This window comes from Cnephaeus nilssonii, assembly GCF_951640355.1.
Source record: "Cnephaeus nilssonii genome assembly, chromosome: 7".
Taxonomy (NCBI): domain Eukaryota; kingdom Metazoa; phylum Chordata; class Mammalia; order Chiroptera; family Vespertilionidae; genus Cnephaeus; species Cnephaeus nilssonii.
Genome location: NC_137078.1, coordinates 98229939 through 98255995, shown reverse-complemented (window position 1 = coordinate 98255995; position 26057 = coordinate 98229939). Strand labels below are relative to the sequence as shown.

At 51.5% G+C, this 26057-nt stretch overlaps 1 protein-coding gene across 1 annotated transcript in view; it reads right to left on the bottom strand.

Annotated features, from left to right (window-relative positions):
* CTNNBIP1 (catenin beta interacting protein 1) overlaps positions 1-25724 on the bottom strand; it is a 44013-nt gene extending 18289 nt beyond the window's left edge. Inside the window, exons 1-2 of the mRNA XM_079778366.1 lie at positions 25483-25724; positions 2104-2187 (exon numbers count right to left, since the gene is read on the bottom strand). The gene's annotated coding sequence lies outside the window, so the exon portion shown is untranslated. The remainder of the gene's footprint in view (positions 1-2103; positions 2188-25482) is intronic.
* Positions 25725-26057: the final 333 nt, after the last annotated feature.

Genomic DNA, 26057 nt, shown 5'->3' with positions numbered 1-26057 from the left:
TCCAGGATCCTTCCAGCTCTCGTATGAGCTGATCCCGCCCTGCCTCCTGACAGAGGGCACACCCAGGGCTGGATCTGGGGCAGAAGGTGGCCAATGAGCACACATTTCCGCCCTTCACGCTCCCATCTAAGCAGCCTAGGCCTTCACAACTGGTTTAAATAATTTCCAAATAGAATCTGCAGCACGGGTGTCAGTGAGAAGCAAATGAATAATTGAAGAGAGCAGGCCATAATAACCCAAACAACAGACATCGCAGTCATTGGTATGCTGCAAGGGTATTAAAGTATGTTTGGATTTGGTGCCGATCTACGCAAACATGCTGTTAAATTTTCATTACAAATTCTGACAAACATCAGATTAGCTTCATTTAGAACTCCTATTCTCCCCTGTAGGGATCAAGAACTTGTCTCCATTAAAATGCAGCTAATTTAGATGCCACTTATTCATTCTGTGACTCAGCCATGAGGGCCACATGTAATGGTGCTTCTCACTTATGGTTTCCTGGCTAGCCCCATAAACACCCCCTCACCTAACATGGTAGGATTTCCATTCTAAATCCTAAGAAAATCTCTGTGAACTGCCCAATCAGAGACAGGCTTGCTCCCTCTCTCAGAGATATAACATTCTGGAAGCTAACTAGGGAAGGCATAGATGAGCTGAAGAATAGAAAATGGAAATAAACAACTATCAACTGCCCACATAAATAGCGAGGGAGCGGCCTGAGGCTATCTATCAAACCGTAGATAAAAGTGGAGGTGATTCCAGAAAATTACATCTGATTGGGACAAACGCAATGAACAGAAACTGAGGTACACACATCGCTGCAGACACACAGGCATATTCATGCCCCTCACCCCCCACACACCCGTTGGTTCTGAGCCCGCATCTCTGTTGAAGGAAGGCTGGCCGGTAATGGACCATGAGGAAGGGCTCCCAGCCACAAGGAAGGATGCGGAGTGACAAGTGGGGGCCGTGGCCTGAGCGGCCACACTGCGCGCCCGGGAGACATCCTGCCCAGTCTCTGCAGGGAACTAATCTCTGCCAGCACGATCCAGCTTCGAAGCAGCTGACCTCTCTTTACAGGAGTCGGGGAGATGGTGCTGAGGGACCGGCGAGCGGGGCTGCAGGATGGTGCGTGCAGCAGTCAGACCCATCTGACAACCTGCTCCGAAAGCCGGCTGCTCTCTGACAGGCACGCGTGGCCCTGAACACAAACACAGCTGCCTGCACTCGTTCGTATTTACAAAGTGAAGCTAATGCTGCGTGAACTCCCACATTTATGTAAACTGAAATATACACTTATGCCCAGGGTGATCTTGTCCCTGCTTGGAGAACCCTGGGTAACCTCAGGCGGGGCCAGACAGCAGGGGCTCCTTTAGACACACAAGCCCCCTCTGCTCCATGGGTCCCAACACTTGTCTTTTGTCCATTAAAAAATGTGATCTATTAACCTGACCTGGGATGGTGAACACACAAGACAGTGTATGGACGTTGCGTTGCAGAATTGTGCACCTGAAATCTGTGTAATTTTGTTAACCAGTGTCACCCCAATAGATCCAATAAAAAATAAATAAAAATAGCCCTACCCGGTTTGGCTCAGTGGATAGAGTGCTAGCCTGCTGACTGCAGGTTCCCTGATTTGATTCCGGTCAAGGGCACATGCCTGGATTGCGGGCTCGATCCCCAGTAGGGAGCATGCAGGAGGCAGCCGATCAATCATTCTCTCTCATCATTGATGTTTCTATCCTCTCTCCTTCTCCCTTCCTCTATGAAATCAATAAAAATATATTAAAAAATTTAAAAAGTAATATATTTTAAATGCTCACATTTGAAATGTACGTTTATATTTGCATACAAATATAATACAATATAATTGTGCTATTCATAGAACTACTATAAAATATCACTTCAGAAACTCCATGTTAACAGCCTGAAAGTAACCAGCAGAACCACACACTCACCGCAGGAATCCACCCTCTGAAGGAATGAGCATTATTAGGGACAGTGGAGAAGGGAAATGAGATGCACTCACTTCGAAGTCAAGGGCCCTCCCAACACTGATCTAAAGCCACATCCCCAAACACCCTTCCCCTGGGTCCTTACCTGCTTCTGGAAATTAACTTCAGGCAAACAGGCGCTCAACTGTGACGGGCGGGCTGCGCCGGGGAGAAATAGGAAGGTGCGGCCCTGTGGAAACAGAACATGGGTCGTGGGAGGAGCCAGGAGGGCCCCAATGGCTGCCGGAGTCCAACCTGGAGCACACGCCCGTGCAGACAGATACAGGGCCGCGGGCGGGAAGCTCATGGCAACGGCTCTGCCGCCGTCCAGAAATACCTGTGTGTCTGGCCAGCCCAGGAGCCTGCACCAACACCTCTGGGATGAGGTGCTGACTGCGGCTGTGCCTGCTGTCATTTCCCACTAAAGCAGGTCAGCACACACCCTCCTCCCCGAGTTAGTCACCAGGTCCAATGGAAGCTGTGCTGGGACCAGAGTGAGTCACTCCGGGGCAGCTGACCGGCAAATCCCACACCCGCACACGAAGGTGCACCCTCCAAACCGAACCTGAGTCAGGCACAGGTACCTGGCGCTCCATCTCCTCTGTGCCCGGCGTGCACTGTGTCTGTGCTTGGTATATGGAAGCATAAACTAACACATACAACACAGTTGCAGATAACTTACAAGCTACTCGCCTGGCCACAAAACCGCTTGTGCCCAACACACCTCTTCCAGGAATCAAAGAACACGGTCTTCTTGTCTTCTGTCTCCCACACACCACTCATCGCCCAGGCCCTTTGCAGGTTAATTAACAGAAACAGGGACAAGAAGAAGAGGCCAACAGGTGGGAGACACAGGGGGACAGGCAGGGGTCACCAGGGAGACTTGCCCTCGGGCTGCCACCGGGTCAACCTCCTCCGCTGTGGCACACAGACCTCAGCACCTGGGTTCCAGGTGGCCTCCCGGCTCAGCCCTGCAGTGAGGACAGGGGTCCGAGGACAACACTTTAAGAAACCTGTTCCGAGGGCAGGTACAGGACCATGGGAGCTTTGAAACCCTGTGTCTTCACAATTTCTGCAAAGAAAGCTGATCGCTCACCCGAGGGGCCGAGGGAAATGTGTTTTCCATAAAAAGTGAGATTTCAGCAGCCTCCCCCCTACAGGTAGACATGTCTCTGCCCTCTGGGTCTCTGCTCTGCGTATCCCTTCAACTACCGATGGCCCTGGGGTGGAGGAGCCATCACCCTAAGACTACCCTGTGGGAACAGACATTTACAGTGACTAATTGCTCTTTTATTCCTCTAGATATCAAAGTACCCAAATACCAAGGGCCCTGGGGAACTTTCACCCACGTCCCCACATTCTTTCAAAACGAGATGAAAAGAGACACCTTCCCCCACTTCTGAGGGGCTTTCCTTTCTTCATCGGCCACAACAGCCAATTAGCCTCCTACTGTCTACAGCAGTGGTTCTCAACCTTCCTAATGCCGCGACCCTTTAATACAATTCCTCATGTTGTGGTGACCCCCAACCATAAAATTATTTTCGTTGCTACTTCATAACTGTAATTTTGCTACTGTTATGAATCGTAATGTAACTATCTGTGTTTTCCGATGGTCTTAGCCTCTACAGCAGCGGTTCTCAGCGACAGTGGAGAAGGTTAATATGTAGTTTCTGTAGAGCCAGAGGTCGGTCACTGCCCCGTGGACCCTGCATTTTGCCATTTGTGGGAAGGAAAACATGACCTTACCATGTCTTCCCTTGGGTACACGAGATCAGGGCTGGCTTCGTGGGCAGGAGGCCTGGGCAGTTAGAAGGGCCTCACTCTGGGTTTAAGCTCTGCTGTCCCTGGCTTGAAATTCCTAATATTGTTAGGCCCCACAAGTAATATGGCTGGGCTAGAATGAGGAAAAGGAAGTCACAGTGCTCTCAAACTGCCCAGAGCCCCACAACCTGAAGTAGACACAGCACGGACGCAAGAAGGATTTGTGTGTCCACAGCCCCGTGTCAGCTCTAAGAGCGGGGATGCAGAGCGGGGCTATGACACTGAGCCTGCCTTCCAGGGGGTGACCAAATGACTGAGGAAACCGAATTACGCAAGGTGAACAAAAAACAATACGAACAATACGGATAACCAGCCTAAAAGGTACAACGGATTCAGACACAACATCCAGAGCGCCAGCTGCACGTGATGCGCTGGGCCAGCGCCCGTCCCCCCCCCCCCCCCCAGCAGCTCTGAGGCAGGAGGAAAAGAGCTTGACCCAGTGTGAGAAGCGGCAGAGTAAGGGCATGTGCAAAGCTCTGCGAGAACACAGAGGAGGAGGGACTACCTGCAAAGAGCTCTGGGGAGAAGACACGGAGCTGGGTCTTGAAGGATGAATAGGAGTTTGCTGGTGGAGAAGAAGGGCAAGGGCATGACAGGCAGAGGGAACAGACATTCTCTGAACAAACCGTTACTGAGCATCTGTAAACGGCCAGGCCCTGCGCTGGGCACGAAGATACACAGGTGAGCAACAACAGTTGCTCCCCTTTAGAAAATGCATTTGCAGGTGGAAGGGAAGTCTCCATTTGTACCAGGGACTGGGGATGACCTTACCTCCAGAAACTTCTAGTGTGGAACTCAGATCTGCATCCCAACCTTACCCTCCTTACGGTGCTTCTCCTGGAACCCTCCCACCACTGCTCCCCACCCCATCTTCTTCCGTCTTGCGCTGAAGATGGTATTTAAGGTGGTGCTTCCACCATTTGGGTGAGTTACTCAGTTTTCCTGGCTCTCTCCCATGTATACAGGAAATACACGTTATTAAAGTTGTCTGTCTGTCTCCTGTTAATCTGACTTTATTTACAGGGATGTCTCAGCCAAGAACCCAGAAGGGTAGAGGAAGCATTATTTTTCCTCCCCTACAGAGTCAGGGTGTGTAAAAGGCTGTACCACCTCGGTTTCTGTAAATGCACTTTGATATTCGCACAACGAAATCGCCTAACGATGCAGAACATATTCCTAACATTAAACAGTGCACGATGTAGATGCCAATAGCACCTCCCCCCCCCCCTGGTTGTGACAACTGTGGCCGAAAAAGGGGTTCCACAGAAAATAACCCCATAGGGAGATCTGATCATAAATTCCTAAGAGGACAGGTCATGGTGGGAAGTTAAGCCCCAGGCATATAACTTCTTCAGTGAAAGCTTTATCTTTGCCTCAAGCAAGCCCTGTCTATTGTGTCTGTACACCTAGATTAAGCCACCCTTAAGAGAACACATAACCTTAAAAAAATTTTTTTTATTGATTTAGAGATGAAGAGAAAAACATCAATTTGTTGTTCCACCTATGGATGCATCCTTGATTAATTCACATATGTGCCCTGACCAGGGATCGAATCCACAACCTTGGTGTATCAGGATGATGCTCCAAACAACTGAGCTACCGGGCCAGGGTGAGAACACATCTTGTTAACGCTCCTTAACCCCATCCCCACTTGCTTTCTCGCACCTCCATGCAATCTTCCCTCCCTAGTTTCAAAAATATAAGAGAAACTGCCATTTAGGAAGCGTTTTTCTTTTTCCTTTTTTTTTTTTTTTTTTTAGAGAGAGGGAAACGGAGGTAGAGGAGGGGGAGAAAGAGAAAAACATCGATTTGAGAGAGACACATTGATTGGTTGCCTCCCACATGTGCCCTCACAGGGGCTGGGACGAACCTGCAACCGAGGTACGCGCCCTTGGCCGGAAATCGAACCCGTGACCCTTTAGTCTGTGGGCCAATGCTCCAACCACCGAGCCAAGGCGGCCAGGGCTAGGAAGCATTTTTCTCAGTCTGTTGAGATCTTGCTTCCAGGCATATCCTCTGTTTGGCTTAAATACATTTTTTATAAAAATTCTTTACAGGCTTGGACGTTCTTACATGGACACAAACAAGAATGTCTCCAAGATGTTGTCATATGTCCCCTAAGGGGCAAAGTCACCTCTGGTTGTGATCAGCGCTTAAAGTAATAGCTGACATTTTCTAGCTTACTATTAGCCAGGCCTTGTTTTTGTTTGTTTGTTTTTTATACAAACTTTTAATAAGTTTATTTTATTGATCTGAGGATTTTCGAGAGAGGAAGGGTGAGAGGGAGGCAAGGAGGGAGGGGGGAAGGAGTGAAACAGAGAAAGAGAGAGGCGGGGGAGAGAAACATTGATTTCTTGTTCCACTTATTCATGCATTCATTGTTTGATTCTTGTATGAGCCCTGACTGGGGATGGAACCCAAAACCTCCCCAACAATGCTCTAACCAACTGAGCTACCCAGCCAGGGCTAGGCCAGGCCTTGTTCTTAACCCTCCACTTATGTGAATCAGTCTTCACATTCAGTCTTCACAACAAACATCCCTGTAAGGTTTTACAAGTAAGGACACAGAGATGCAGAGAGTAACCTGCCTGTGACCACCCACCCAGCGAGTCCTACTTAGTTCTGGGGTAGGAGTCAAGCCCGAGTTGTCTGAGCTCTTACCCCATGCTGTCCTGCTCTCTAATATACAAGCAAACGGATAAAAATAAGCTCAGAGCCAGGAAGAGGGGCGCAAGACTGAGGCCTGAGCCGCAGCTCTGGCTGGGGGTCCACATGGGGCGGCACCTCAGTCCTCCAGCGACATCAAAACTGGGGCACCAGCGAGAATTTCCACAAGTTCTGCTCTCAGTAATTAAGCTGCAACCTCCCGGACTCTAGAGCCTCATGAGCAACTGCCTTAATTAATAAACGTTTCAGCCTCTTCAGTCCAGAGCCAGGCTCAGCACCCTCCAGCAGCACGAGCAAAACAGGTCTAATGACGGCCTGGACCTGCGAGTCAGGAGTTTGCAGGACGTGGCACCATTCTTAGGGGATGAGCTCCATTCTTAGGGGATGAGCTCGGGATGAGGAATTTGTCCTGAGGTCGCCAACCCCAATTCAAACCTGACCCAGAGCTCCTTCCTGCTCTGTGAAGCCAGGCAGCCTGTAGAACAATGATAATTACTGTTGTTGCTATAGCACTTCCAAGGCCAGGCACAATGTCAGTCACGTCCAGCACACGGTCTCCTTTCATTTGAGTTCTCACAACAAGCTTGCGAGGTAAGAATTATTCTCATTTTAAAGATGAAACAACAGAGGCTCAAGAGAAGGTAAATCACCTGCTCAAGGCCACAGAGCTGATAAGTAACAGAGCCTGGATAGAAATCCATATTTTCTCTCCATCCTATTAGCCCCTCTGGCTCAGAAATTTGTAGATGCGTTAGCCATTTTAATTGAAATTAAAATGAAAATCTACTTTACAGGAAAAAAACCAGAGCCCCAAACTACTGCCAATCAGAAAAGAAGATAAGGCAGCATATCAACCAAATACAGTGAATGGTCCTTGATGGGATCCCGGGAGGGAGGGGAAGGAGTCTTAAAGGCCATTATTGGGCCCAGGGCACGAATTTGTGCACCAGTGGGGACCCTCGGCCTGGTCTGCGGGATCGGGAAGAAACCGATTGTGAGAGGACGCAGGCCAGGCCAAGGGACCCCACCAGTGCCTGATTGGGGCTGGAGAGGGATGCAGGAGGTTGGCCAGCTGGGAAGGGACCACAGGAGAGCTCCAGGGCATGTCTGCCCATCTCACTCAGTCCTGATCAGCCAGACCCCAGCACCAAACTAACCTACTGGTTGGAGCGTCTGCCCCCTGGTGGTCAGTGCACGTCATAGCAAGCGGTTGAGCGGCCTTAGCATATCATTAGCATATTACACTTTGATTGGTTGAACTGCGACTGGACAACTGGATACTTAGCATATCAGGCTTTTATTATATAGTATAGGATAGTATTGTATCAACATTATATTGTTGAGTATGATGATTATATTGTGATTATGTTGCAAAGTATCCTGGTTCCTAAGAGATACAGGCCGAAGTATTTAAGGGAGAAATGCCTCAATGCTTGCAACTTACTCTCAAATGGCTCAGGAAAACAAGTGTGTGTGTGTGTGTGCGCGCGCGCACGCGCGCGTGCACGTGCCTGGATGTGTGTGGAGCTCTGTCTGTATCCCACCCGATCACACCTCACCAGCCAGGGCTGGCCCTCATGAGTGGGGAGCATCTGTGAAGCTCAAATACAGATGGGCCCGTCTTCTCTCTGGCCAGAGATCTGCTGGCCCAGGTCTGATTCCAGAACTCTCAACAATTACCATGGAATTACCCTCAGAGCTTCGACCTGCCCCTTCACAGCACTGCGGTGTGTACTGCTGCAGGTGCACACCACTCTGATGAAGGCCCTTCACGAAGCATAGGAATCAGATTCACCGGACATGACTGAAAACAGCCCGGTAACACCAGGACATGGCCATCCTTCCCAGCTGTCCCGATGACCACGCGGAAGGTCTCAACACAGAAAACCGAGGTTAGGCTAGACCTGGGGGTGCACCCTCCTTTCCGTGGCTGACTCTCCCTCTGAGCAAGCCCCACAGGCCACTCTTGCACATGACACCGCTTCGCCCTGGTGCAGGGCAGGCAGGCAGATCCTGGCTGTCCTCAGTTGGGGGCATTTGGCAATGTCCCAAGACATTTCTTTTTTGTTTTTTAATTTAAATTTTTTTTTTATTCCAGAGAGGAAGGGAGGAGAGAGAGATGGAAACAGAGAGAATGAGAGAGAATGATTGCTCAGCTGCCTCCTGCATGCCCCCTACTGGGGATGGACCCTGGAACCCGGGCATGTGCCCTGACCAGAAATTGAATGTGACCTCCTGGTTCATAGATCGATGCTCAACCACTGGGCAGGGCTCTGGCTGTCATAACTGGGAGGATGCTACTGGGTAGGTGCCAGGGAGGTGGCTCAGCACCCCACGATGCACAGGACAGCTGCCACAACAAGGAGTTGTCTGGCCCCCATTCCATAGCACTGAGGGGGAGAAACCCTGCTCAGTGTTCCCTCAGAGCGGCCACTGCACCAGGCTGCTTCAGCCCCTCCGGGCCTTCCCACCTGCTGTCCCTCGGCCTAGAACACTGCCCTCCGACTGCTCACCATTCTGTCGGTACCTTCTCTGGGCCGCCTGGACGCCTGTGTTTGCACACCCGCCCAAATTTCCTCCACTCACAGCACTGCCCTGGCATGGCACCTGGGCATCTGCATCTCTGTTCCCATCTCCAAACTGGACGCCCGCTGAGGGCAGGCCACAAGCTGGTTTGAAGGCCTTCATAGGCCCCAGGCAGCCTTATTTTCAGAGACAGGTTAAAATGGACCCACATCACATTAAATAGAATTCTCACATAACTCAGAGAGTGGAGGGAGCGGATCCTTTTTTTTCACGTCGCCAATATTTCCGTGGCCCCGGAAGAGCCTGAGGTCCTTGTGCTGAAGGATCCGGACGGCTGAAAAGTGCTGCCGGTCACGGCCGTGTTAGTCACTTGGGGACCTCGAAGGAAGCCTCTGGGCCTCCGGATGTCCTTACCTCAGAGAATCTGAGACTCACAGGCACTGAAGGAGCTTGTCTGTGCAGATTAACATGTTGATGTAACTGGACTGGTCTAAGGCTTCTGTTTAGAACTTCTAGTATAAAAATGTACCTGTGATTTTGGCCTGGTTCATAGAAAAAGTTACCCAATCTCACTGTCCCTTTGAGTCCTGAATTGGGAGAAACCCCCCTCTTTACACTCAGAAAGAGGCCCTGGCGGGCCAGGCCTGACAGTCTGAGAACAATGCCGCCAGGAAGGGAATGTGGACCTGGGAAGTTTCCGCCGCCCCGGGCACTCCCCATCCCGGGCGAGTCATTAGCTCTAGAGTTCTGACCCAGGGACACGCAGGTGGCGGTTTTATCTCCTCTCCGCACAGCAGGGGAACAATGACAGAAGGGAAAAAAGGCATCTTTTGACTGACTTTACAAAGATTCTTTTTTTCTTCCCCGAGAACAGCTGGAGCCCTGAGACCTGGCCCAGGGGAGCCTGAGCCGTGGAGTCAGGAACCAGCACCTACAGAATCCGCTCCGGAAGGTCCTCTGACTCAGTCTGACTTGTGACCTTCGGCCTCTGGCAGTTCCAGGGAGTGGGCAATGCAGACTCCTGAACCCTGGCCTAGATATAAGTGACTGTAAGGGCTGGAACCCTCAGCTCTCAAGGGATGGAAGCGCCCACCCCGTCCTGGGCTCCCAGGCTGGGCCACCCTCGTGGGCTGAGCACCTGCCAGTACCAAAAGCCGCCCACGCAAGCTGGTGGCAGAAGGACCTTTTTCTCTCCTGTGACCTACATTAGCGTCTGAGGTGCCCCAGCCGGCTGACCTCCTCCGCCCCTCACCAAGGGAAAACCTGGTTTGTACCGCTGGTCGGTGTTCTCAAGGAGTTAGCAGAAGTCACCTTGAGGCTGGAAGGACCAGCTCCAAGCCTAAAACCCCAGGGAAGGAGCCTGGCCAGGAGGCTTCACAGACCTTAGTCACCTTCAGAGAAGGATGCCAGCATGTTCATTTCGGCCACAGAAGCACCAGCAACCCAAGGCAATGTCAGATGTGCAGGGTTTCTTTGTTCTGAATGAGTAAGGGGGAAGTGACACAGTGCTGTTTATTTGTCGGGAGCTGCAAAAGGTCCCTCCACTGCGACCCATATGGACACGTTCACACCAAACCTCCTTCTCGCAGGGACAAGCCTTGATCCCAGAGGCAGGCCCAGGCACGGCCCGCCCGGCCCTCCCAGAGCCCAGCGGCAGGCGGGTCCGCCCAGGAATCACGGCCCTCCCCAGCTCTTCCTCCGTTACAGTCTCCAAGAACTGGGTCAAATGAATAAGCCTCCTGAACCTGGTTCACTGCAGCCCCTCAGAATCCAGGGTCAGGGCGCCTCCAGGTTCCCATTGCAACAAGTAGGTCATTAAGTCAATCGAGTTGCCTGCAGGGCGAGAGCTCGGCCCCCAGTAGTGCATGCCCCTAGATGGGCAGGCTGCAGCCGCCTGGCCTCCAGAGCCGGCCCTTGCTCACTGCCCAGCTCTGGGGGTGGCTGTCCTCAGGCCTCAGCTGACGGGCTCTAGGTGTGGTTTCCTGGGTGACACTTCTCTAAACTCTTAAGAAAACAGGTTTTAGCCTGGCTGGTGTGGGTCAATGGTGGAGCATCAACCTATGAATGAGAAGGTCGAGGTTCGATTCCTGGTCAGGGCACATGCCCAGCTCCATCCCCAGTAGGGGGCGTGCCGGAGGCAGCAGATTAATGATTCTCATCACTGATGTTTCTACTAGTATCTCTCCTTTCTTCTCTGAAATCAATCAAAATATATTAAAAAAAAGAAAAGAAAATAGAATTTAGGGATACTGCCCTCTTCTTATAGGCTTTCAGTATATAGGTATGTGCTAATTTGCATAAGAATATAGATATGTTTGGGTTCTGTGGACATGGGCTCTAAAAATACCCACACCATTGTTACAGTTTGCAAGGATTCATCACACCTGCACTGTCCCATGAGCCACACACTGTTTGTTTGGATAACTGCTCTGCCTACTCCGCAGGCAGTGACTCCCTCTCCCTTCCCTCCAGCTCGCTCCGAACAAAAAATAATCCAAGGAAGGAGGAAACCTCCCCAAGAGGCTGCTGAAGACTTGGTTTCCTTCCTTCCGAAATGTTGAACAAGCTGATAATCAGAATCAAAAATATTTTAAACAAAGACAACTCCAGAACCTACATGTGCTCGTTTCTGTAACTCCCTGGGGAAGCAGCGTGAGGACGAGGAGTCCTGGGGGGTCACTAAACCTGTCCCGTGGGAAGGTAAGGACGGGGGGGGGGGGGGGCGGGGGGCAGAGGCAGGAGGCGAGGTGAGGACTGACCAGAGAAAATGCACACACTGCTCTGAGAGGGGAACACAGCTAATGCAGTTCCTAAGGCAGCGGGATCGACCACTGTCACCTGGAGGGTGTGCTCGGGGCCACTGTGGAAAAGCTCAGACTTGTGGACAGGAATGGAATGGAGGCCACAGGGGCTGGGAGGGCTCCAATAAACTGTCCCCATTCCCAAGGGGTGGAGGCATAAACACCCAGACAGGCGCACCCAGATAACCAGGTTCAGGAGCCAAATCCCCATCATCCATTTGTAATGACATCCCCGTTCCCAAAGCCACTAACCCATTAGTCACCAAGCCACGGAAGGTGGCAGAAGCTCCTGGCAAGACTGGCCTGTGAGCGCTCCCCTGGCAAAAAGACTCCTGGTTGGACAGCCAGTTACTCACCTAAGGCTGTCACCATTCATGAAATGAAACCCAGCAGTCTTTGACAAGCCCATGTCCACAGACCCAAGCAGACCTTGACCTCCTGCAAAAACTCTCACCGGAGGGGAAAAGCTCCCATCTAGGTTTGCTGAGCGCAGTTAGTTACAGGCACGTCGGTGTGGTGGTATTCCTGAGGAAGACGGCGTCTCGGAGAACTAGATTCCTTGCAAACTTACTTGGGACACATAAGGTTAAAGGAAAACAAAACAAAACAGCAGGCATCAGTGCACGCCAGTTCTTACCTGCTTCTAGAAAAGTCATGTGTCTGCCAGAAAGATACTCAATCATAAACAAGTCCAAGTCCAAAAGAGAAGAGCTCACCCAAAATAGGAGTTCCTGAGAGAGGGCAACAGACGCTGGGTGTGCTATAAAAAGGGGGCAAGAGACCAGAAATCCAGGACAATGGCCCGAGAGCCAGGCAAAGCCAAGGGGACTGAAACCAAAATAAATCCCAGGTGGAACAAAGCTGTTGTTCTTTTCTCCTCGCCTTTTTATTTTGAAAAATTTCAAAGCCACAGAAAAGCTGAAAGAACAGCACCAGGAACATCCCCATACCTGCCCCTCGAGCCCCCGTTGCTAACTCTGTGCCGCCTTTGTCTCCCGCCTCTCCATGTTGTGGGTATATGAGGGTATGTTTGCTTTTCATCCTGAGCTATTTGAAAGCAAGCTGCAGATGTCCCGATGCTGTGCTAAGTGCCTCATTATGTTTCTCCTAAGGCCATTCTCCTGCAGAGCCATTTTCACCCCAAGGAATTTAATACTGACCCATATCCAAATCTCCCCAACTATTTTCACCCCAAGGAATTTAATACTGACCCATATCCAAATTTCGTCAACTATTTTCACTCCAAGGAATTTAATACTGACCCATATCCAAATTTCCCCAAATATTTTCACCCCAAGGAATTTAATATTGACCTATATCCAAATCTCCCCAACCCTACTGCCCTCTCTTTGGCCGTTACTCGTTTTTAACCCAGGACCCAATGGAGGATCTCAATTGCATTTGGTTCTCGCGCTCTTTCACCTCCTTTAGCCTAGAATGGCTCAGCAGCTTCTCCTTGTTTATCATGACATTGACATTTGTTAGAGTCCCGGACAATCGGATTTGTCCAGATCAGAGTAAGCATTATGGCAAGAAGCTGCCGAAGCTGATGCTGTCAACACCCCACTGGAGGCACACAATGCCGGTTTGCCCCATTCCTGGTGATGCGGGGTTTGATGCCTTGGCTATGGAGCAAATTTATTTTTTTTAATTTCTTTATTGATTAAGGTGTCACATATTTGTCCTCATCCCCCCATTCCCATCCCACACCCCTCCCCTTGGATGCCCCAACCCTCTGTTGAACTTAAGCATTGGTTAGGCTCATATGCATGCACACAAGACCTTTGGTTGATCTCTCCCCCCTCCCCCCACCCTCCCCTATCCTCCCTCTGAGGCCCGATAGTCCGATCGATGCCTCCTTGTTTCTGGTTCTGTTCTTGTTCATCAGTCTATGTTGTTCATCATTTCCCCTAGATGAGCGAAATCATGTGTCACTAGAGATATACTTATAAGAATTGAATGTGCGACGAGCAATAATAGTTATGCTGACAGGCAAATGAATCAGTCTGTAGTGAGTTTCTTTCTGGACCAACAGTTCTTTTGAGACCCAATATCAATGTCCACCAGTTCCCTATGAGTACATGTCGGCACTGACCCCTCAGCTCTGGATGGTGGACAAATGGTGGTAATGCAGGTCCGACTCCCTCTGGTTTGGTCTCGGCCGGACCCAGGGGCACTGATTCACCCGGATCCAGGGGCCCACGGCCTCACCCGGACCCGGGGCCAGGCTCACCCGGATCCAGGGGCCCACGGCCTCACCCGGACCCGGGGCCAGGCTCACCCGGATCCAGGGGCCCACGGCCCCCCCCGGACTCGGGGCCAGGCTCACCCGGATCCAGGGGCCCGCGGCCCCCCCCCGGACCCGGGGCCAGGCCCACCCGGATCCAGGGGCCCGCAGCCCACCCCGGACCCGGGGCCAGGCCCACCCGGATCCAGGGGCCCGCGGCCCCCCCCCCGGACCCGGGGCCAGGCTCACCCGGATCCAGGGGCCCGCGGCCCCACCCGGACCCGGGACCCAGGCCCACCCGGATCCAGGGGCCCGCAGCCTCACCCGGACCCGGGACCCAGGCTCACCCGGATCCAGGGGCCCGCGGCCTCACCCGGACCCGGGACCCAGGCTCACCCGGATCCAGGGGCCCGCGGCCTCACCCGGACCCGGGACCCAGGCTCACCCGGATATGGAGCAAATTTTTAAATTTAGGGAAGCGAGAATATGTATATCAGAAGAAAACAGAAAAACAACAACAGTGCGATAAGAAAAAAATATGAAATAAAACCTAGAAGTGATTAAAGATTTAAAAATCTGATTATATAAAAAGCAAACTCTCTGCATGAGAAAAAAAAAACATAATCAAAAGAACAATGACAAATTGTGGAAATATGTGTAGCATATATCACAGCTATGGGATAAATTGCCTTAATATATAAATAGTACCTATAGATCAATAAGAAAAAGATGGCCAAATCAAGAAAGAAATGGTCAAACAATATAATAGATTATTCATAAATGGCTCTTAAAGATGTGAAATTGTTTTTATTTCCTCATAAAGAAAATGCAAATTAAAATTATAATATGCCACTTTTCAACAATCAGATTAGCAACAATAAAAAAGTTTAACAACAGCCCTAGGGTGTTTGACTCAGTGGAGCGCAGGCCTTCGGACCAAAGGGTCCTGGGTTCAATTTTGGTCAAGGGGCACATACCGGGGTTGTGGGTTCAATCCCAGAAGGGGGCGTGCAGGAGGCAGCTGATCAATGATTCTCTCTTATCATTGATGTTTCTCCTCTCTCTCTCCCTCTCCCTTCCTCTCTGAAATCAATAAAAAAAATATTTTTAAAAATTTTAATTTCTACCAAGGTATCAGGGAAATAGGTACTCTTGTACAATTTTAGTGGGTATGTAAAACGTGAGATTCTCCACAAAGGGCAATTTGGCAAAACTAAAAACCGAAACAGATGTACCCTCTGCTCTAACAATTCAGCTGAAGGAATTTACCCTACAGATACACTTACACAAACGCACAAAGAAGTGTGTATTAGAATCCTCCTGGTTCATACTAACAAAAGACAGAGAACTTAAGTGCTCACCAACAGTGGACTAGTTTTAAAAAATCAAAATGTAACCAATCAAAAGAATGTCATGAAACCATTAAAGTGAGTGAGGTAGTTCTAAATGACCTTAGACAAGTAACTTGATCTCTCTATGCCTCAGTTTACTCATCTGCAAACTGTTGGCAATAACAGTACTTAGTTCATAGGGCTGCTGTGAGGAGTGAATGAGTTGATATAAGTAAAGCACTTTCAGCGATAGCCACAGGAAATGCTCCGGAGGTATTAGCGGACGGTGGTGGTGGTGGTGGTGGTGTGGAGAGTTCTAGTATTTATTGCTAAGTGGAAGAAGTTAAGGGGCAGAGCACTGTGTCACAGTATGAAACAAAGCAGTGCATGTCAGGCCTGTGTGCGGTCGCACGTGTGCATGGTGCACTTGTACACATGCAGGATGTCTCTGGTTAGATGCACAAGACGGCTAGCCTGGTCTCTTTCGGGGATGGGAATCCAGGGAAGGAGGAAGACAGTGTTCTCCATGTAGCCTTCTGAATTCTGGACTATGTGTATGCACTACCTACTCCAACGAATGATTTTTCTTTTAAAGGAAGTGGAGTCGGGCCGAAACCGGTTTGGCTCAGTGGATAGAGCGTCGGCCTGCGCACTCAAGGGTCCCAGGTTCAATTCTGGTCAAGGGCATGTACCTGGGTTGCGGGCACATCCCCAGTAGGGGGTGTGCAAGAGGCAGCTGATCGATGTTTCTCTCTCATCGATGTTTCTAACTCTCTATCCCTCTCTCTTCCTCTCTGTAAAAAGTCAATTAAAAAATTAAAAAAAAAAAAAAAGGAAGTGGAGTCGGGTCAGAATATGAGAACAAAAGAAAGATCTTTTCTGGGAGGTCGCCAGTCCAGTGCAGTGCCCGGTGCTGAGCATTCGAGCTCCCCCATCACTGCTCACAGGCCCAGGAGCACTCTTCTCTTCCAAGAGATGGGACGTGAGGGTGGGCAGCCACCACCTGGGGAACCGTGAGGCGATGGGCACGTGCTGCCTGGCAGGTGGCAGCGGCACCTTCACACCAGATGGGAGGAAGGACATTTGTTCTGGTGACTCCACTCCACCCTGTCCCACCATAAGCTTCCGTGCAGGAAAACAGAGCCAGGGCCTGGACAGACGCCCCCACAGCCGGCTTGCTGGCCAGCAAGCCCCACCAGGTCCTACTAAAAATCACTGGCACCCCTGTCTTCCTGCAACTCCAGTGTCGGCCAGAGGAACACCATGTGCCTCAAAAGGCCACTGGGCAGTGCCAACAATGGGGACAGACACAGTGGGGGCAGGGGGCGTGGCCGCACAGCCTCTGCCTCAGTCCGGAAGCTCACAGGGCTGAGGTCACAGCCTAGCGGAGCTCACCTTAGCAGTTTCCCTGCCTCCCCTTTTGCTGCTTCCTTTGTAAATGGATCATTTAGGGGCTCTTAACCACCACTTCACCAGCTTAAAATCCCAAACCATGTTGGCAGTACTCACAGCTCCATGCATTTAAAGCAGGCTCCCTCCACCCACAACCGCACACAGGAGGAACATAAAATTACAATCGGAAAATCATTCAAATGTCCTCCACCTGCAGAGAATGGACGAAACCCAGAGGGCCCGGAACACGTTTCCGTTCACATTCCTGCAGCAGAAGGATGAGCTGCAAGGATGAGGGTCAGGATGGGTCTGTTGGAAGCGGGGCTGCCTGGGGCTGTGAGGCCTTGGTCTGGGCAGGGAGGCCAACGCTGACCTTTGGAACCTGGGCCCCTGGTTTGCCTGGTGACTTAGCAGGAAGAGCAGGGCGGGGCTCACATTGAGAGGTGTTTGAACCCAAAGGGACCCTGATCCCCACAGGGCGCTCCGCTGGCAGCATCCAGGACTGCAGGACAACAAGGCGTAACTTCATCTGCCTCGGGTTGTTTTCCGTTCAGGGACACGGACCACAGAATTCCACAGCAGGAAACATGTGGGTTGGATACTCAGGAGATACTCAGGCCTGAAAAAACCTTAATTGGAGCTGGTCTCCAAAAGACTCCCACCCCGCTCTCCTCGTGGGAGGGGATATGAAAGTGGGTCACATTCTCCCAGCTGAACCGGCGTCCCTGTGGGCAAGTCTAGGGACTGAGTGACCCGGTCTCCTTGCCGAGCCAGCCATTTCCTCCTGATCAGATGATGAATGATTCTGGGGCCCCCCAGACTGAGGGGGCAGCTGACTAGCACCAGGAAGACGGCGACATGTCGGGGTCTGGGTGAAAGTAACAGCGCCCAGCAGCACACCACGCTGTCCTGGCGCCTTCCTCTCTCTCGACCGTGGGCAGATGCCGCTGCCAGCCCTTTGCCCTCTCCACCCCAGGCCTGGCTGGAGGGAGCAGGAACACTGTGTGCTTTCTCATGAACTGCTGGGCCTCCCCGGCCTTGCTCTTTGAAGGGACCCCGAGGCCTGGTGCTGGGCAGACTCAGGGAAGAAAGAACCTTCCCCCACCCCACTCTGTGAAGATTGACCCCAAACGGGGGATCGAGGACACAGGGGTCCACAGGCATCAGTTCTTTCGGGAACACCATGAGCATGCCGGAGAGCACCGAACAACCACACACAGCCACCTGCTGCCATATGCCTTTTCCCCAAGTTAGCAGAGGGGACCTATCCGGAAGGGAGAGAATTCTGGAGAGACAGGTCTGGCGGTTATTCATAAGAAAGGCACTAGATTGGTGGCATAACTTCAAAAAACTTTGGAAAGAGCCCACCCCCCTGATCTTGAGCTCTCCCTGACTTGAACTCCAGTAACACAGGCTTAAGGCCTTAAGCGGAAATGGAGTTCTTACTAACCACCGCCGCCAGGCGCTAATTGTTAATACATATGCCCACACCGAGGGCAGCTTTTGGTAAGTGGGGCACAGAGGGCTCTATTCTGTGAGCTCTTCCCTTGCTCTTCTGGGAAGCCAAACCCAGCCCTCCACCTTCAATGCCCTCCCAGGGCAGGTCCCCATGGGGCCGATGTGCACCCCTGGAAATTACATCCTGACTTTCCCTGAGATGCAAAACACTCACCAGCAGGCTTTTTCTTTATTCACACAACTCCAGCTAGATAATAAGCCTCTTGGCCCTAGACTATAAGGGAATAATTCTTTTTACCCTGCTCACCAGAGAATTCCCAGTGGGACCCGCACTGTAATCAAAGCTCAGTAAATATTTATTAATTGAATTAATGAATCATTGGGAGGGAGGGCAGGAAGGATAAATGGAAGACAGCCATTGCTCCTTGGATCTCTGTGTTTTGGGCTTTTTTATGAAGACATCACAGGCAGGATTAGAACCCAAGCCCTTTAACCCCTTCTCTGCCCTGCTATGAATGGTCCTCGACCGTGTTATGATGCGTGGCACACACACCTGCGTACAGAAGCTCACACAGTTCAATATGACCATGAAGAATGGAGAAAGACTCATGACCCTCACTCATCGAGAAACTTCAGGAGGAGGAAAACAAGGTTTGGGCCAATCACGCCACCTTCCCTGCTGGGACTGTTGTCTTCCCCTTTTAACAAGGCTTCGTGGAGGATCAGGGCCTAATAGGTCTTTAATAACTGAGTGTAACAGCAGTCGGTGCTCAGCACCCTTTCATAAAGAGGTTCAAAAGCACCTTGGCTCACACATCACAATGGCCCTGCGAGCTATGAAGGCACAGGTATCATTATCCACCTTTACCGTTGGGGAAAGGAAGGCAAATGGAGGTTAATTAGCTTGCCCAAGGTCAGAAGAGACAGGGAAAGGGCGTAGGATTCAAGCTCTTTGCATCAGCCAGTGAGCTAACTCTAGAGTCTAGACCCTAACAAAATGCCACCCAGCGGGGCTTAGGCGAGATTCTGTTCTTCTCTGTCCTTTATGCTAAGAAGCAGCGTCTAACAGGGTGCTCAGAGCTCACTGAGGCTCAGGAGCCCTACATACTTCCTCGGTTTGAATCTGACTCTGTTCCCGACTAGCTTGACCTCAAACAAGTTACTTAACCTTTCTAGGCCTCAGCTTCTGAATCTGTAAAATGGTAATAATGGTGTGTATCTCAGAAACGACAGTGAGGATTAAGTGAGATAATGTATGTGAAAGGCCACTATCATTCATTTCCTCATTTTCTAAATGAGCACAAATCACTCTTGTAATTAAAAAAAGAAACACAAAACGCAGTTACTTGAGAAAATGGTTGCACCCACACTGTTCAGTTTTTACAAGGCTACAGATGACAGATGACTAACCTGCCCATGAAATGCCCAGGACCCTGACAGTGACTTACAACACAAAAGTCCTACTTGATTCCCACTAACTCCTGTTGGCCTCTCAAGGTTAAGAGCAAGTGGCATCATGGACACTAACTGACAAGGAGCTGCCTGAATGAGGAGTTGAAAAGCTGGCCAACTGCACCCAGTCTAAGGAGGCCAACTCTGGATTCCTGGCGAGCTGGAGCCCTCGGTTTGAAATGCCATTCTCTGAGTGCTCTGCTGAGCTTCCCAACTCCACCAAAGATAGCCAACGCTTTCTAGGTACCACTGTGCCCCTGATCGAGTGACCAAACAGCGACAGTGTGGCCCAACCCTCTACAGGGGGCCTGGTGATATCAGTGGGAGACTGGAAGAGAAGGGTGTGGGGGGATGGGTTGGGGTGGCAGAAAGCTGCCCTGTCAATCTTGGTATTCCCCCAACAGAGACACTGTGACATGTTTGTGTGTGGGTGTCTGGTGCACATTTGAAGAACAGCAAAACTCCAAGGTTACTTTAGAGTCAGTACCAAGGTAAGAAGCTTTAACTCATGCAGAAGCAAGCAGAGAACATAGGACATGCCCTTGTATAGGACAACATGCTAAGATCTGGCAATGCTCATTCATTCAACTCAAGAAATGTTACTGATCACTTATGTACTCAGGGGGAAAGAAGGCTCAGTGGAATCTGCAGGACACACAGACACATGCCTGCACCTTCACCAACCTCGCCAATGGCCCCATATCTCCTAGGACAGTGGTCGGCAAACTCATTAGTCAACAGAGCCAAATATCAACAGTACAACGATTGAAATTTCTTTTGAGAGCCAAATTTTTTAAACTTAAACTTCTTCTAACGCCACTTCTTCAAAAATAGACTCGCCCAGGCCATGGTATTTTGTGGAAGAGCCACACTCAAGGGGCCAAAGAGCTACATGTGGCTTGTGAGCTGCAGTTTGCCGACCACTGTCCTAGGACCTAGGTATCTCGGCCAGAAAAATGAGGAACTTGATGGGAATAAGCTCGTCATTGCTGGCCTCCCGGCCTCCCAAAGTCTTCCAAGGACGAGGAGAGCCCACTCACTGCTCGTCCTAGTGTCCTGCTCTTGGCCAGGGGGACACCAGGAAGATGCCTGCGCAGTGACTTCCCACTGTTCAGAATTAAAGAGTCAAATCCAAACTCCTCCCTGTGGTCACAGATTCAGCCCCTACCAACCCCTCGCCCACCTCGTTCCAGTCCCGCTGGGCTTATTGCTCCTGCTCCTGCTGTCCTCTCTGCCCATCGACGGGGTGTCCATTCCAAGTCACCTCCAAGAGCTAGCTAAAGTTATGACCTAACCCTCACCCCAGTCACTCTCCATCTCACTGCCCAGTTTTATTCTCCCTGTCTCTTTTCACCATTCTAGGTTATTGTGTTCACTTGTCTATTTGTTTACTGGCTGTCTCACTACAAGATAAACTTCATTAGACCAGGTATCTTGGTGATCTCATTCTTGGTTACATCCCCAGCACCTGAAACAGTGCCTGGCACTTAGTAGGTGGTTCAATGAATCATTCAATTTAACCAATATTTACTGAGGACCTACAAAGTTTAGGCACTGAACTAGAACAGTAGACAAACACACAAAATAAAAAAGACAAAATCTCTGCACCCAAAGAGCTTAAATTCTGTTGGGAGATCAGATAAATAAATAATGGTGAAATAATAGCTGCTACTTACACCAGTGCTGTTCTAAGCTTCTGATAGGCGTTACTTAATTTAATCCTCCCTTCTTTCAATAATGAAAGTATTATTATTTTATAGATGGGAAACTGAGGCACAGAGGGGTCAAGTTACATGGTGTAATGAAGTTTATATCATAGGGGTCAAGGTCACGCAGCTCATGATGGCAGAACCAAGATCCAAACCCAGCAGCTGTTCCTGGTAGGCAGGGCTGGAGAGAGCAGACCCGTCAAGGAGGGGCTGCCCTGTCCTAGCGCTCCGTGAGATGGAGACTGCTGGGCTCACCAGTGTTGCACACCGGATGAGGAGAAATCTGGGAATCTGAAAGGAAGTGTGGTCTGATGAAAAGACAAGGAGGGACAAGGGTCAGGAGTGCTGGCTTCTAGTGTTAGATGCTGTGAAACACCCAGGCACATCAACCAATACTTGATGAGTTAACTTTTTGTACAGGACACTGACTGAGGCACTGTGAGAAATGCAAAGATGAACCCAATAGCAATCCTGGAATCAGTAAGATTTGAGTCATGCACGTACACATGGAGCTGAAATAGAGGCAGAAAGTGGTGGGTGCCATAAGAAAAATGTACAAACTGCTATGGGATTTCAAGAGATCCCATATTCAGCCTCTTGGGCCACAGATCCCCAACCATAAAAGTGGGGCTGGCCTACGTAACCCCTGAGGTCCTCTAGTTCTGACCTGTTCTGACAGCACAGATTTGGAGCGGCATGGAGATCAAGTTTTATTCTGGTTCATGGTACAAGTTCATGGCCATTGATCTTGTCCATGTTCTCCTACCTAAGAGCAGTTCCAATTTCTTTGGGCAACATCTTACAGCAGCGAAAGGGCTATAATGCTCTAATTTAAATGCAGCTAGATGTGGGAACAAAGCCTAGCATGCTCTGCCCTCCTCCACTTCAAATGGTTTTTAAACCCTCCAGCCCTCTTTCCATCAAGGAGGAGGTAACCCTTCTGTGAGAATGGTTATATCGTGGGACTACTCCCTATTCCCCTTGTTCATGTTTGTACCCCTAGAGCAGGGGTGGGGAACGTTCAGCCCATGGGTAATATAAGGCCTGAGAAATCATTTGGTCTGGCCCTGCCAAGGCATTCAGGGTGAGTTAATTAACTGTTTGACCAAATATAGCAGGCTAATTTTTATTTATTTTATTTTATTTTATTTTATTTTATTTTATTTATTCATTCATTTATTTCTTAATCCTCACCCAAATATATTTTTCCACTGATTTTCAGACAGAGTGGAAGAGAGAGGGAAAGACAGAGAGAAATATAGATGTGAGAGAAACACATCAATTGGTTGCCTCCTGCACACACCCTGACCAGAGCCTGGCTGGGGAGGGGAGAAGCCTGCAACCGAGGTATGTTCCCTTGACCAGAATCAAACCCTTCAATCCGCAGACCGAGGCTCCATCCACTGAGCCAAACCGGCGAGACTAAAAATATATATTTTTAATTGATATTTTTAGAGAGAGAGGAACAGAGTGGGATAGAGGGATAGAAATATCGACGAGAAAAAACATCATTGATTGGCTGTCTCCTGCACATCCCCTACTGGGGATCGAGCCCGCAACCTGGGCAGGAGCCCTACTAGGAATACAACCGGTGACCTTGTGGTTCCTGTGTCAACGCTCAACTGCTGACCCACACCACTAGGCAGCAGGCTCATTTTTAAGTTGATAATTTTGTATCCTTTCTAATAAAAGAGTAATATGCAGATTGATCATCACTGCAACACACAATATAGCTGCCCCCATGTGGTCAAAGATCCTGTCCCCATGTGGACACAAGATGGCCACCACAAGATGGCCAGCAGGAGAGGGCAGTTGGGAGGCACCCGGCCTGCAAAGGAGGACAGTTGGGAGGCACCAGGCCTGCAAGGGAGGGCAGTTGAGCGGGACCAGGCTTGCAAGGGAGGGCAGTTGGAGGTGATCAACCCTGCAGGAGAGGGCAGTTAGGGGTGACCAGGCTGGCAGAGGAGGGAAGTTGGGGGCAAACAGGCTGGCAGGGAGCAGTTAAGCATCAACCAGGCTGGCAGCGGAGTGGTTAGGGGGTGATCAGGCTGGCAGGCAGAAGCGGTTAGGGCAATCAGGAAGGCAGGCAGGCAAGCAGTTGGGAGCCAGCAGTCCTAGATTGTGAGAGGGATGTCCAACTGCCCGTTTAGGCCCGATCCTACCAGGATCGGGCCTAAACGGGCAGTTGGACATCCCTCCAGGAGTCCCAGATTGGAGAGGGTACAGGCTGGGCTGAGGGACAACCCCCGCCGTGCACAAATTTCGTGCACCGGGCTTCTAGTGATGTTATAAATATCCAAGGCTCCCCACCCCTGCCCTAGAGTCTAGCACAGTCTGGCTCACAACAGGTGCTGAGTAAGCTTTGCTGAGCTGCACCTGGGCATGGTCAGGTCTAGAAGTTCTCTGCTTGACATAGAAATCTCAGTCCATGTTCCATGAAGGTTTGCTTTACAGCTCAGCTTCTCCCAGGGGAGCAGACTGGTTCCACATCTTCGCTTTCACTGTTACCACGCTGGTCCCCCAAGCCTCCATCACCTCGTGCCAGGCAGCTGGTGGTATCCCTGCTTCTATGTTTGCCTCTTGTAATCCAGTCACGATATAGCAGCCAGAACGATCTTTGAGAACTTAGATTTAGATCTTATCACGTCTACTGAAAATCCTCCAATGGCTTCTAACTGCACGTGGAATAAAACCCAAACTGGTCCTTCCCACCTTCATAGCACTTACCGCTACTGAAATTAATCTGTCTGCTTATTTGTTTACTCCCTCCTCTTTCAAGTGTGGGCCACAGGAGGGCAGGGGGCCCCATGCTTGGACTAGTGCCTGACTAGTAAGCACTCACTAGTGAATGGATGAATCTCTAGCCCATAGAGGCAACTTGTATTTACAAGGACCACGAACTCCACCCAGAAACCATGAATGACACACTGGCATTTAACAGCTGGCACCTTTAGGATTCACTCCTGCTTTAAGGGGCAGGAAATTGGTATCTATGGATATTCTAATGGTCCAAAAGATCAGTATCATGTACCGTCTAAAGCCAGGAACTAGAGCCCAGCAGTTGTAGCAGGAAGCTAAGAATCAAGGAGGAACAGCACCTCAGAACAAACTCCCACTTGCCCCGGGGTCCCTTACCAACACACCCTGTGCCTCAATTTACCCAGCAGTCAGCCAGGCACACTCCCCTGACTTCTGAGCGGCAGGACACAAAATCACTAACAGCTACAGCATACTTAGATCCTCAGATAGGAGGTGCTGCAAAGCCACACATCTCATTACTCATAAAACTCTTGATTTGCTGCCAACACAGGCCTCCCCGGCCTTCCCAGGGGCTAACCTGACAGCAGGCACTGCTCCGACAAGTTCGGCACCCAGAGGGAGGGGCGCGTGTGGGCCTCACAGGGTGGGTGTCCAGAGCTAGGAGCCTTGAATACCAGGTTCCAGAAAAAAGGAAGGTGGCTGGGCTGGGGGTGATGGAAAGGAGGTGAGAAGCGCAGTTTGGGGCTCCAAGTGGTTAATTGTGCAGGCTCACCAACAGCTGGCCATCCAGGTGAGACATGTGCCTACAATGTGTACCTTTCAGGAACACTCAGGGGGAGAGGCGGAAAGGGGAGCCGGGAGTTCAGCAAACTAGAGGGAGGAAGGGCAGCCCAGCGGCCAGACCTTGGCAGCATTTAGTTTGGGGAAATATGGAGGAGCTCCATGCACAGGGTCAGGATGCTGAGTGGGGCTCAGGTGAGGGGAGAGACAGGACGCAGGACCCGGAGTGCTGACAGAGGATGACAACCAGCCGACGCGGCGAGGTGAGCTCCAGGGCGGGTGGCTCGGACACCTGTGGAGGCGCCCTCCGCGAGAAGGTGAGGACCCCGCAGGGTGGGCTTCGGCGGGGCCGGCGAGCGGCGGGGGGCAGCGGCGGCCCGGCGGGGCGAGGAGGCCTGGCCCAGACCTGGGCGCCGCGCCGGGGGCCCAGCCGGCGGGTCCGAGCGGGGTCGGGGGTGTCCTCCGCGGCCCCTCCCCGGGAGACAAAGGGCCGGCGGCTCCCCCGATCCCAGGGGCGGCGCGGCCCGGGCGCTCCGGGCGCGGGCTGGCCTCGGCGCTTACCTGGGCCGCCCGACCCGGCCGGGCCGGCGTGGGCTGCGGGTCCGTGCGCGACGCGCGGCGGCCTATTCCGGGGCACGCTCACCCCGAGCAGCCGCGGCGGCGGCAGCAGCAGCAGCAGAAGCAGAAGCAGCGGGAGCGGCCACCTCAGCCTCCGCCTCCCGCTCCGTGAGTCACCGCAGCGGGGAGGGAGGGAGGCGCCAGGCCGCCGGAGGAGGGACCGGCGAAGGGGGCGGCATCTGGCTCCGCGCGGGCGGCGGAGGCACGGCCACGGCAACGCCCCGCGCCCGGGGCGGGGCCTGCTGGAAGGGGTGGGGCCAGGAGCACGCGGGGACGCTCATTGGTTACATAGGCTAGTGGGCGGGGATGCCTTTCGAGGGGCGGGAGCTGCAGGGTGTTTGGGGACTCTCATTGGTCGCCTCGAGCAAGGGGTGGGGCCACAAGATGGGCGGGGTAACCCGGTCGCGAGTAGTGGCGGAGCTGCGCCCGGAGCACAGGGGCGGGCGGGACCGGAGGTGGGCCGGGGCGGAGGGGCGGGGACTCGGAGGAGGCGGCCCGAGGGCGGAGCCGGGGTTCCT